The 13,861-nt window shown below is 43.8% G+C and overlaps 1 protein-coding gene across 1 annotated transcript in view; it reads right to left on the bottom strand.

Annotated features, from left to right (window-relative positions):
• The window catches only part of LOC117225451 (single Ig IL-1-related receptor), a 255,211-nt gene that overhangs the window by 66,175 nt on the left and 175,175 nt on the right, over positions 1 to 13,861 (bottom strand). The gene's annotated exons all lie outside the window — the stretch shown is intronic.

The raw sequence follows: 13,861 nt of genomic DNA, 5'->3' as shown, positions 1-13,861 counted from the left end.
CTCTCTCTCTCTCTCTCTCTCTCTCACTCTCTGTCTCTCTCTGTTTTTCTCTCATTCTCCTCATTGAAAGCAGCCCGAAACGCTTTCGTCGGACTGGATTAAGATTCACCTGGCCGGCTGCAAAGCATGATTTTTCTGTTCCGCAGAAGTTCGCTGCTCAAAAGCGAGCAACAAAGTTGCCGCCGCGGAAGTGGCCTCCTCGAGAAAGAGGCCAGCTTTGCTGGAAATGTTCAAAGACGGCCACAGGGTTCGTGGCGAGCGACAAAGTTGTGGTTTCTCTATAAAATTTCGACCAAGTTCCGAGGAGATTGATCGGTTATAGAAACTACGGGCGAAGCTGCGGAGGGAATTTAAAGATCGATTCGTGCCAAGGCTAATCGAATCGAAATGGCTCGCTACGTTTCTTACGAACGGAGGAATCGCGCCCTGAACGAGCCTCGGAATACGGATGTATCGAACCGAAGGCATCGATCGGGCGATCGCCGTCGTTCCAGGGACTCGCGAGAGCTCCGGACATTCCCGAGATTCATAAACGTACGGAAACTTAATATAAACCGCCCTAGAAGCTGCGGAAACTTCGTAGCCCGCTCCGCCTGGCTGTTAAAACGCGCGAAATGTTCGCGGCAGTGCCGAAGTACGGGCGGTGGAACACAATTTTTGGTTTGCTTTAATAGCGTCCGCCACCGGCTTATTAACCGTGCAATTTTCGACCGCTTTCTTGTCCCTGGAACGTGGAATTTTTCGAGAAGCCCAGAGCAATTTCCAAAGTCGATAGGAAATTCCGTAGACTGCACAGAATTTCGTTTCAAGCCCGGGACAATTTATCTTGCCGCTTTTCTAGAAAATGTCCTTAGTGGGCGTGGCTTCGACACTCCCGACTTCCGAGGAGCCAAAACACTGCCGCAAAGAGTAATTCTAATTCAACATTAATCCGGTCTCTATATCCTTCCAAATTCAATCGCTGAAAAATTAATCTAAATCGCTGCTCCAAATCTTCCCTATCTTCATCGGTATAATCGTGTTCAAAGGTCGAACGAGGCTCCTCCGCTCAGTCAATGACAGTCCTTAGTGGGCGTGGCTTCGCCACTCCCGACTTCCAAGGAGACAAAACACAGCCGCAAAAAGTAATTCTAATTCAACATTAATCCGGTCTCTATATCCTTTCAACGTCAATCGCTGAAAAATTAAACCAAATGGCTGCTCCAAATGTTCCCCATCTTAATCGGAATAATCGCGTTCAAAGTCAGTAATGACCCTAACGGGCGTGGCTTCGGTGCTCCCGATCAAATGAAGAATCTGCCAACCGAGACCAGAGTCCGTCTAAATCGTCCTAAGTGTTTAGCAGAGCCCTCTCGGTGCCCTCAGGAGCCATCCGTTGTCTTTCGCTGGCTCCGGCCAGCGTCGAACGTGCCCGGGACCAGAGTGAATCTGATAACGAGGGCTCCCGGATGGGCGTGCAGCAATCAAACAGTGGCTAATGTTTGCTTCTTGGAAAGCACACTCGAGATTCGCGTGTACAGAGTACAGTGGTCTGCGACGACGGGGGCGGAGGATCTTGCCCGGACGCGTTCTATTGATCCGATCGGCAAAGGATCGAGTGCAGATCCTCGAAACTGTCCTCCTGCCTGGACACTGGACCCTCCCTATCGAGAGAATCCTCGTCGCATATTACGCGGCCACGTGCACACGTAATATCCACGATATATCGTGTGATAGGATCGCGGAGCCAGGTGTGCATACAGCTCTCGGCTACGTGTACGGGAACGCGTCACGTGTCGCGATACACACGCCTTAAGTCGCATCTCCATCCCAACGGGAATGGATCCAGCATCGGATCTAGGGATCATCGCTCTCGACTCTGTTTGTCCGAATTTTATTCCGGAATTTTATTCGTAGCTTCAACCAGCTCAGCTGCGATCCAAATGCAGCTCCTTTGCTTTCTCTTAATTACGAGAACGGTTTAGCGTTTTCTGTTTTAAAGTCGCTGAAAATATAAAGACACTTTTTATCTTAATTCGAGCATACGTAGCAAGAAAAATGGCGGAAGGTTTAAATAAATGCAGTTTTTCCGCCGTTCTGAAGCGACGCGCGTTAATTGCGTTTAGGATTCTGTGAGTTTAGCGTTAAACAGTCGATTTTGTACACTTGTGGAACTCGTAAATTTATAAAATAGTAGAAAACAGTTAAGATAATAAACGCTAATGGTATTTATCGATTAACGAATCGCCGATGCTAAATAAAGTTGAACTAAATAATCGACGGCTAGCTTTCGCCGTCGATCAATTGGTTTTAATTGGTTGCACCAGCTTCGTTTCACGATTGTCGTATTCTGCAGCGATTATTGGCGCGGATCAGCCAACGAACTCGAAGTTTGGCTGAGTCCAGATTAAGGCATGAGCACACGCTGTCTAGTTTGATTAAAATTTTTGTCGCGCTGCGTTTTGTTAAGTTACGAGACGCCATGAATGCATAAACATCCGCAGTCTAATTATGACAGCGCCGCGAGCATTATGAACACTAAAACGCCGACGGTAAAGCGACACGGAGTTAGTTTACTTGCTCGTTGTCGTGAGCGTACTTCACCGGGACCAGACCCCCTGGACGTGTTCGCAGGAATTCTGGATTCGAGACGATAACTCGCGAAGAACGCCGTTACAACTTTGTTTCCTCGGAATTTTACTCGATTAAAAAGCTAATACGAACTTCCCCGATTGCCAATGATCGCATTCATCTGCACTAAAAAAAACAGTTTAAAGGCGACACCGCTGGCAGCTGCTTTCGAGAGCGTTTGAAGCGGGAGAAAACTTTTACATCTGGCAATAATCAGTAAATATTCTTCGATTTTGTGAGACAGTGTTTGCAAAATAGGGGGAACAGGACGCAGAATTTCTTCAATTTCTAATTATACAGGATGTCCCAGAAATGTCTCGCAATCCGGAAATGCCGGGTTCCTCGGATCATTTGAAACAGCTTCTTCCTTTACAAAAATTTTCTCCGAGGCACCGTTAACGAGTTATTAACGAAAAACAGTGACCAATAAGAATCGAGTACGGCTGACGCGAGGCGGCCCAGCTAACCAGCGCACGAAGCCCAGTTCCGCTCATTGGCTCGGTCGCCTCGCGCCAGCTGAGCTCGCCCCTCCATTGGTCACTGTTTTTCGTTAATAACTCGTTAACGGTGCCTCGGAGAAAATTTTTGTAAAGGGAAAAATTGCTTCGAATGACCTGAGGAACCCGCCACTTTCGGATTGCGAGACATTTTTGGGACACTCTGTATACAGTGGCCTGTAAAAGTGTTCGTACACCTTTTGATAACTTTTTGAAAACTAAACTAAATGATTTGAATTTTTTTTTAAATGACAGAGGGCTAGCCTACTAGACGATGGCTAAAAAGATTCTTTTTTAAATTTAGCTATTACCTGAAATGAAAAGAAAAAATTAAAAGTCCTCGTCCTTTAATTTTTTTATCTGTGTCTGTAACGAAAATTTAAAACATGCCTTTTGTAGATCTAAAATTTGATCGAAATCGGTTAACACAGGATCCAGCTATAGGCGCGTTGAAGGATTTTAAAAACTGCAGATTCTTAGAGTTTTTGGTCAAAATCGTGATAAAACTGTGATTTTTGCGACCTTTAATTTGTTGCAACTTATAACAACGTGAACCGATTTCGATAAAATTTTCAACATACATATAAGTTTATCGAGATCTACAAAAGACATTTTTTAAATTTTCATCATTGGCTCAGATAGAAAAGTTTAAAAACGAGAGATTTTTATTTTTTTGTTACTCCATGTAATAGCAAAATTAAAGAAAATTATTTCAGTGATCGATTAATAGACTAGTCCCTTTATCATTTAAAAAAAGTTCAAGACATTTAGTTTCGTTTTAAAAGGTGTGCGAACACTTTCGCGGACCATTGTATGCGCGTATACCCGAATTCATCGCTTATGCTTTTCTCGGATTCATTCGATGGAAAATCTTTTGGCTCCGATAAAATAGATCGAACGAAATTTCATCCAGAAGTATGCTTTAGATTTACGGGACACGGTAGCATTGTACTTTTGATAAACAATTTATCAATTTCGTTGCAACAGACATCGATAAATCGATTAGCGAGCGGTTGCGTCCAAGGTGTTAAAATTTCTCGAAAAAAGCTTGTTCGGCGGTGTACCCGAGGTTGTGACGCCATAAATCACGAGCACTGTTGCGTCCGCTAACCGAGTAGCTTTCTGTCCATCCCGCAGCACGAACAAGCACAAGCCAGGTGTGGACCGGGGCCCGCGCTACGTGCATCGATGCAACTCCATCGTGCATCGTGCACCGGCCGATGGAATTGACGCGCGCGTACATGTACGTCATCCGCAAATCCTGCTCCGTGATCGTAACATGCCCGGAACGCTGCCAGCCACGATCCACTGGCTTTCCCGAATATGCTGCTAATACCGATTATGCTAACGTCATCGTTCCCCGGCCGCGTGGAAGCTCTTGCACCCGGTAAAAAAGGGAATACGTTCGGCCGACTTCAAACGATTTCTCTGAACACGATCCTGGATCGAGGTTGGATAGTTCTTACGGTCCGGATCTGTCACCTCGATCCCCAAAAAATCTTCGTTAAATCAGATTCTATTCTGTTGATTGAATTGCATCGGAAGTAATTGGATCTTGGAGCTTTATGTAAGGTTGGTGCTTTTTAAACGGATTGCAAGATTGTGTTAATTTTATAATATATTAAAGGGAGGATTTATTTACTTATTTATTTATTTATTTATTTATTTAGTGACCAAATAGTAGAGCAGTGAACTCGAGACGAGATGGCGGCGTCATGAAATTATTCTGCAGCTTTTGCAGTCCTCGCGAGAATATAATGTTTGTGATCCGATTATTATACAAAATATTCTAGGACGGCGCTTCGCGAATTTTAATTTTGATGATAAAAGGACGAGGTTCCACAGCGCGGAAAATAAGGCCTTTTATGCCAATAAATTGACAACTCGAGTTATATCTATTATTCTTTAACTTGAATATTTACTTTTTTCGAAATATTGCATCTCTGAAAGCACAAATTTCATTGAAAAGCATAATGTAAAGAAACCATACGTGTGCATACATTACTGCGGTTATGTATCTATTTCTGCGAGCCAAATACTGCGGACGTTCCGATTACTGCGTGTCAAAGTGGCACAACCCATTTTCTCTAAAATGTACTCACACAGCTACAATTCCTAGGATCAAGATATTCTCATTGTAGCACTTTACAAATTAGGTATATATAGGTACTCTACGATCAAGCGTGTTCACCGATTCATTTACGCAGTTCAAAGCACTGCAGTAATGTACACACATAATAAAAAACTATGCGCCAAATACTGTGTTAGTAAATAATATTTAAGAATAGACGATTTTTTGTCAAAGTAATGTGATTACTTTATTTAAAAATAATGCTAAAATTATTACTATTAATTAATATTATTATTAACATTACTATTATTAATACTATTATTAATACTATTAATATTAATATTATATTACTACTCGCGATTATATTCTCCTCGCGAGAATATAATGTTTGTAATCCGATTATTATACAAAATATTCTAGGACGGTGCTTCGCGAATTTTAATTTTGTTGATAAAAGGACGAGGTTCCGCGGCGTAGGAGCAATTCTTCTAACATCGAAGCTGTTCCATATTCTGCTTGCGTGGCAAGACCGAGCCACGAAATTTCAAAAATGCAGTAATTAGTTTTTATCAGCAGCGGCGTAGAAAGCATATTTCCGCGAGGGCCGCATTTACGAGATTGCGTGTTTTACGAGTTCCAAGGAAGAGATAACGCGGCTGTAGTCGATAAAAATTTAGTATCGCGTTTTCGGGGACGCAGATGCTGGTGTTTTGTAAAATTCCTCGGGCTACGCGTCTCGGGGACGAAAGAATTTTTAACGACGAGAGAGAGAGGAGCGCTGAGAGAAGCTTTTAGATTCCCGAGCGAACGCGATAATCTCTCGCGAGAATCGACGCGAATTTTCGCGGAGATGAACAGGAGGACGCTTTCGAAGAGAAAAAGGAGCTCGAATTTTTCGCGATCCATCGCTCTCTCTCTCTCTCTCTCTTTTGATTTGCGGTCGAGGATTCCGTTCGCGGTCGGTCTCGACGAGCACCCACGATCGATTGACTCCCCGAAAGGAATGGCGGCGCGATGGAAATTGCAACGAGAAGTCCACGTGTCGTGGGACGCACGTGCACCGCGTCGCGACGCGCATACATATCGGGACTTTGCGGCTGGTCAGGGCGAGCTGCAATTCGCCGTGAAATACGCGACCCCGCGGGACACTCGTAAAAATCATTTTGCATCTTAAATTGCCGGGAACACCCGCGCCGGTACACTCCAGGTCGAAAATATCTCGCGCGATTCCGCGGACAATTGTTTCACTTCATAACAGCAAATTTTCCTCGGATTCTCCACCAACGTTATGACCGCTGATTCAGTGTCCGCAAACGTTGGACAAATATCGAAGTGATTTATTTAGTAAGATATAACCCCTCTGGATTTAACTGCGATGTCTCCCAATTGTATGCACTCTTCTCAGCGACACTCCGTAGATATTCCGACGATGCTCCAATGATCGCAAATTTTAATACGAAATAAGAATCGTTCGCGTCAATTTCCTTCTTTGATAATCTCAACAAATTCGCGGTAACACAACATCGACGTTCCTAAACTGTCTGAATCATTTTACTGTTTCGAATTGCATCGACTCGCGTCTGCCAAAACTGCATAAAATCCGCGGCCTACCAATGACGCTCCGCGCACGGAATAAATGCTGCAATCGTTTTCGAAATCGCGCCTATGTAAGTGGCCCGCTGGAATTAAAATTCCTGGATGCGTGCAAGCAACAACATCTTCGTAAAAGTTTCAGGAAATAATTGTGATCTTTTTTTGTCGGAGGGGAACATCTAGGCGAGTGCAGAATGCAAAGTGCATAGCTGCCGGAAATTCCACGGCGAAACAATTCGCGCGACGCGGCGCCGAAACTCGATCGCGATCCACGCGGATTATTATCGCGTTATTCTTGATCGAGGGAAAGCCGTGGCATCGATCGACCGATAAATTAAACGACCCCCATCGAGGCTATGGCGGCCCGTGGCCCGTGACCCCCCGAGGCTCTATCTTCCGCGTGGTTACGAGCGAAAGCTTCTCGCTGACTCGCTGACTCGCGTCGCTGCCTCGAGGAGGTACACACCAGGAAGAGTTCCAAGAATTCTGGTTACCGCAGCGAACAAAAGGGCGCACGACTCCTTTCGTGGTTTTAAGACTGCTTCTCGGAACCGCGCGTGGGTAGCTTTATTCAAATACCCGCAGTACGCTCTCCCTTTCCCTCTCTCTCTCTCTCTCTCTCTCTCTCTCTCTTTCTCTCGCTGGTACTCTCTTCTCCTGCGCTCTTGCTTCTCCGGTTTCTTCGTCGAACCAGGCCACGGTGACCGAGAGAAATCGATGGGACTCGATGTCTCGGGTCAGAACGATCCAGGACCATCCGCGTGCTCTGCTTCTGGCGACTCGCGCGGGTCCATCTTGACCCCCATTTCGATTTTGTTGATATGGGGAACCGATCTGTTTTGGGATCTACCGGATTTCAGTGTTAATTACTCGTTAAAGTTATTTTGCTGCGGCGGAGAATTTTATTTTGCATTATTTAACACTAGAACTACCGAGCCTTAAACACGATTAATGTATAATAAATTATTGTTTATATATATATTGTTTATTATAATATTTCGTTGTATATTATTTTAATATATTATTATCAATGTATTATTATTTTATAGATTAATGTATTATATATTATTGTATATAATTATTGTTTATAATAAATTAATGTATAATCTAAATGAAATTAACAGAAGGTTATCAACAATGTTAATAACAGCACGCATATGTTACATATATATTATTTGAATAAAGCGGTTTACTTTATTGTAACATAAATTGATCGTATTTGTATATCTCTATGTTAGAAATATTAGTAACAATATAAATGTTACTTCGAGTCTATAATTCTGTACGCGATTGGATAATGTTTAAGACAGAATTTTCGGTGTTTTCATATACTTCATCCCGTTGTGAAATAAGCCGCAAGAACCTGCATCAATAAAATGATCAGTTTCTTTTCTGCTATTGTTTCAAAGAATGCCCCTTAAGACAACTGGTAATTAAAAAATTAAACAGCTTATAAACGAGAACAAAATGACATTTGCAGAACGGCTATACGTGTATGATATCGCATCATTTCTATTATAACGTACGTCTGAATGTAGAGGATTATCTGAACAATTTGCAATAGAAACATTCTTAAAATGTCAGGAAGTGTAAATGAAAAAATCAGATCAAAATCATTTTGACTGGTCTGGTGGTTCCAGTGTTAATTTCATAAACAGACTCTTTTAGAATTTTAGACTTTTTAGGATCTTATAAGCATTTCCCGGATCGTAAACATTCTTTAAGTAGCGTGATATGAAGACGAGGACAAAGATCAACGGCATTTAACACGATTTCGATTTATCTTTGATCCACGGTGGCGCAGAAATGTTTCCACAAGTTGCAAGAGCAATGGACCGCATAAAAATCTCGTCCCCTCTGCAACAATAACTTCCTTGAGTCGAAAACGCTGTATCAACATGCTGAAATGATCTTTCCATCTCCACCAGTTCCAATCGCCACTCGCAAACTTCGATCGCGGACACGTAAAATCCTCGGTCTGGCTCTCCGTTTCCGCTCGAAAATCAAACGATGTCCTCCCAAGTCCAACGGCAACATCGCCATCAATCTCGAAGGAAACGATTTCTCCGGCGAGGATCGAGGTCGCTAATGGGACTCGTACGATCCGAGATTAAGACTCGCTTTTGTCTCGCTTATTTTTCCAGATTGATTGGGCCGAAGGTTCTCCCTGCGGCTAGGAAACCCACGGGAGTATTTTCGGCCGCGGGGTTCGATCGGCCGAGAATCGGGAATAGCCGGAAGATCCGGTATAATGGCTTTGTCTTCTTGAGCGGAAGGTTATTGGGCCATAGTGGTTTCGCCGCGGCGCGCCGTTACGGAGGGAGGACCAAAGGAGGATTCCTCCTCGGCTTAGCCGGCGATCGGGGCCGGGACCGGGACCGGGACACGCGATGCTATCGGGCGAACGCAGGACATCGAGAGACCGCTCTCGCGTTTCCTCGTTACACCGAGCCGCTCTGGGTAATTGATTAACATCCTCGCGAGGCTATCGGCCGTTAACTCTGCGTTACAATGCCCTGGGACGGCCAATCGAAACGATACCGCCCGATCGGAACACTCAACCGGACTGCGACTTGATTTATTTCCGACTCCCGCCCCCCTTTCTCTCTCTCTCTCTCTCTCTCTCTCTCTCTCTCTCGAGTACTTCGGTCGGTCGACTTTGTCGAAAATTGCTGCAACCGATGGCTGTGCCATGGCTAAACCACAGAAAACCCGTGCACTCGTTGAAACTGATGATTAGACTGCGGATTTTATGGATTTATGGCATAAATGGACAGAACGAATAGAAAACTGTAACTACATTAGAGGAATTTATGGATATTGTTACATTATTTGCGACACTTTTTTTTTATTTATTAAGCTATGAAACTACCTACGGGGTTATTAGCAATATATTTTGTAATATATTATTACAAAATTACTATTACGTATACAATATATTATACAATATTATTACATATTACTTTGGATACTTTATCAAGTATTGTATTTAACGATTAAGAATGTATGTCGTGTTTTTTCTAAGGAATTAAAAAATTATTAACAGTGATTGAGTGTATGGTTTACATAAAAAGACATCTATCGTGTAAGAAAGGCGAAAATCAAGTTGATGAAGTTTACGTGTCATAGCACTTCTTTCGGAGTTATGCAGGGTATCCCAAAATTATAGTATTTCCGGGAAATGATGGGTTCCTGAGGTGAATTGAAGCAACTTTTTCCTTTACAAAAATTTTCCCCGAGGCATCGTTAACGAATTATTAACGAAAAACACTGACCAATGAGGGGCGAACTCGCTTGGCGCTAGGCGGCCCAGCCAATAAAGTTGAACCGCGCTGGTTGGCTTGGCCGCCGCGCGCTTTCCGAGCTCGCCACTCATTGGTCACTGTTTTTCGTTAATAATTCGTCAACGATGCTTCGGAGAAAATTTTTGTAAAGGAGAAAGTTGCTTCCAATGACCTCAGGAATCTCTCATTTCCCGGAAGTACTGTAATTTTGGGACATCCCGAGTAGTGAACACTGCCATATGACGTGATTTATTTTCAACTTATTACTACTATTAAAAGAGGAAAGACATTTTCATCTGATCTGTGTTATTTACAATTGACTTTCACAATTTTTATTTTGCATGAAGATCCGTAGTCCACTGACGATACTTAGAATCTCGGTTATCCGGGCCTCTGATATTTGAATTCGTTCATCGGTCATATAATCCATGCCAATATAAATACAATATGTATAATGTGTATAATATAAATAAATATAATAACAATATAATAATAATATAGATATAATATGCATATTACACGTGTAAAATAGATTTGATTGGATGAGTTTTTGGCTGAATTAAGAATCTATTCTATTATCCAAACAGTCGTGTTCTCTTTATTCATTGGCCTAACCGAGATACCATTGTGCATACCCTCAAATTAAATATGTAAATGGAAATCTGCATAAAATAACCGCGATCTAAGGTACGGCCGAGAAACATTCTTGAAGAAAAGGGAACAATACGAAGATTCTCGATGTAAAGAAGAACATTCTCGATATCGCTAACTAAATTATCTCCAGCAAAAGTTCGTTGAACCCCATCCCGGTTATAATTTCAGCAAAATGAGGTTCACGAGGAAAATCTCAAAGGAAAATGGCGGGCGAGTTGAGAAAAGATTGTGGCGAGGTATAATTCCGAGTCGAGTCACGACTGGGGTATGCATCAGTGTTTAAAGTTTCATCGTGGACGCCGCGTTTCGTGGGCCGAGCAGAAGCGGCTAAACGAACCCCCGAATCTTTTCGCGGCGCGGCGCGGCGCTGTGCGTCGCGGCGCGGAAAGTACGCGAACCGTGGACGTTTCCGCAGCTGCGACGAATAATCCGCGATCCGTGCGCATGCATATGCATTCCAAGATGCACGCGTCATCCGATAAGGCATCGTGGCTGCTCCCGGCGCGGCGCGGCACGGCGTTGTCGTTTCCGCTTCGCCGAGTTACCGGAGCCCCGTGTCCCGTGTGCCGGAGCCTGGCATCCTTCTCCGAGGATTAACCCAACCCTTCCGCGAAGAAAAATGCTCGTGAAACTTCATATTTCTCGGGCACGATGCTTTCTGTGCGGCCGAGCTCCTTTATCCCCTCTAAGATCACGATTTTCGAGTGTGGTGACGCTCTGGGAAAACGTTTTGATGATGTTCATGCTGCTTCATGGTGCTATCGTGATCCAGATTTTTTTTTATTAATTTATTTCTAGTTGTAAGCTCGACAGTCAGACGTTCGACCTACTCCACAAGAGCTCGGATCTATTTGCAGATTTCAGTTTTCGTTGGCCTCAATCGTTTGTTCCAGTACAGGAATTAGTCAGCTTCTTCTTTTATTTCTTTTTCTTCTCTTATTTCCTTTTCTTCTTTTATTTCTTTTTCTTCTCTTATTTCCTTTTCTTCTTTTATTTCTTTTTCTTCTTCTATTTTTCTTTCTCTTCTTTTATTTCTTTTTCTTCTATTTCTTTTCCTACTTCTATTTCTTTCTTCTCTTTTATTTCTTTCTCTTCATCTATTTCTTTCTCTTTTTCTATTTCTTTCTCTTCTTTTATTTCTTCCTCCACTTCTACTTCTTTCTCTTTTTCTATTTCTTTCTCTTCATCTACTTATTTCTCTTCATCTATTTCTTTCTCTTTTTCTATTTCTTTCTCTTCATCTATTTCTTTCTCTTCATCTACTTCTTTCTCTTCATCTATTTCTTTCTGTTCTTTCATTTCTTTCTCTTCAGCTTCTTTTCTATTTTCTTTCTTTCTGTAAGCACCAGAATCAATTCATGAATTCTCCTCCGCCATAAGAATAGAGCCCCGTTTCTAGACATCAATCCTCATTGTCCCCGATAACTTGTCGGATCGCAGGGGTTGGCGCGACCCCTATTTTAGCACAAATTCTGTATTCGTACGTTCTTTTCGCAATCACAGGCTCTTCTTCTTTGTAACAATTGATTCCTGTTCGTGGATCCACCTTGCGCAGACAACCCTACCGTAGAAGATCAACCCTTCTCGGAGGCCCGAAATTATCGAATCCGGTGCCGCGCGCAAAGGCGCCGTTTCGTAGAGGGATTGGCAAACAGGTCGAAACTTTTCCGGCCCCGTTGGCGAAGGCGGGCGCTCTTAAGAGGTCACGCGGCGATGGCGGAGGTGGGTGCGCTAAGGGGGTGAAATGGCGCGGGAAAGAAGGAAACCCCGGAGCAGCTCCCGGTTAAAGGCGGCCGGCATGAAAGGTTTCCCATTCGAATCGGTTCGCGGCGGGCGATGAAAGGCGAGCAGCCGAGCTAAAAGCGCGACAAACAAGGGGGTTGCAGAGAGAGAGCGAGAGAGGAAAAGAGAGGGAGAGAGAGAGGGAAGAGAGAGGAAGAGAGAAAGAGAGAGGAAGAGAGGAAGGGAGAAAGAGAGAGGAAGAGAGGAAGAGAGAGGAAGAGAGAGGAAGAGAGAAAGAGAGAGGAAGAGAGAAAGAGAGAGGAAGAGAGAAAGAGAGAAAGAGAGAGGAAGAGAGAGGAAGAGAGAAAGAGAGAGGAAGAGAGGAAGAGGGATGGTTCAAGGATGGGAGGGGACCAAGAGGAAGAGAGGGAGGGGGGAGATGAAGAGAGAGAGAGAGAAAGAGAGAGAGAGTGTGTGTGAGAGAGAGAAACAGAGAGCGAGAGAGAACGAGAGAGAGAGAGAGACAGAGAGCGAGAGAGAGAGAGAGAGAGAAACAGAGAGTAAGAGAGTGAGAGAGAGGGGGGGAAGCGAAAACTCGGGTGTGTTCCGGCGAAACGAAATTAATTTCCGAGCGAGTAACCCCTTAGTAACTCGGCCCGCATAAATATGCATACACATTTAGGGGTGCGCCGGGGTACGACGGCCCGACGCCGACCTCGACGTCGCCGACGAAGCCGACGCCGCGAGAGAGAGAATTATGAGCCAATACCTCAAGGCTAAGTGCACCGAGTGGTTGTGCGCCATATACATTAAGTAAATGCGTATGATCTCGCGCGGCGAGAGGAGGCTGCGCCCGATGATGCTACCGGTAATGCAATTAGCCTCCGCTATCTCTCCCAGCTATTTCTGCCGGAGACAACCGAGAGTCTGCGGACCACCTGCTGCAGACACCTGAACTCGGGGCCCGAGGATGCGCTCCTTTGGGCCGCAGGTAACGTTCCAAGTCGGAGAAGCATTGTTCGGGGCCCGAACGATGCTTTTAACCCTTTCCGTTCGAACGTCACGTCGCGTTTCAAAATCATTTCCACGACGTCGAATTTGTTCGTATTTAGAAAACAGCTGTACGAGTCGCAACACTCAATTTTATTGGGCTGGCACAACTAAGTTTTCTCGCCGTTTTTCTTTTAAATTTTTTAAGAGTTCATTTTTTTTCAATAACAATTAACAACTAGTTAATCAATAATGTATTCTCTCTTGTTGTTCACAACTTCTTCCGTACGTTCGACAAGATTTTCAATACCTCATTGGTAGAAAACACTCGGTTTCTCTGCCAGTCCCCTTGTCGTTTGACGCGAATTTTCGTGCAAAAGTTGGTTTAACACTAAACCTACCACGGTCAAAATGACCGATTTTTTATTTTACGATACTAC

This window comes from Megalopta genalis, chromosome 2 (assembly GCF_051020955.1).
Source record: "Megalopta genalis isolate 19385.01 chromosome 2, iyMegGena1_principal, whole genome shotgun sequence".
Taxonomy (NCBI): domain Eukaryota; kingdom Metazoa; phylum Arthropoda; class Insecta; order Hymenoptera; family Halictidae; genus Megalopta; species Megalopta genalis.
Note: the sequence above shows the minus strand (reverse complement) of the source record. Positions and strands in the feature narration are given on the sequence as shown.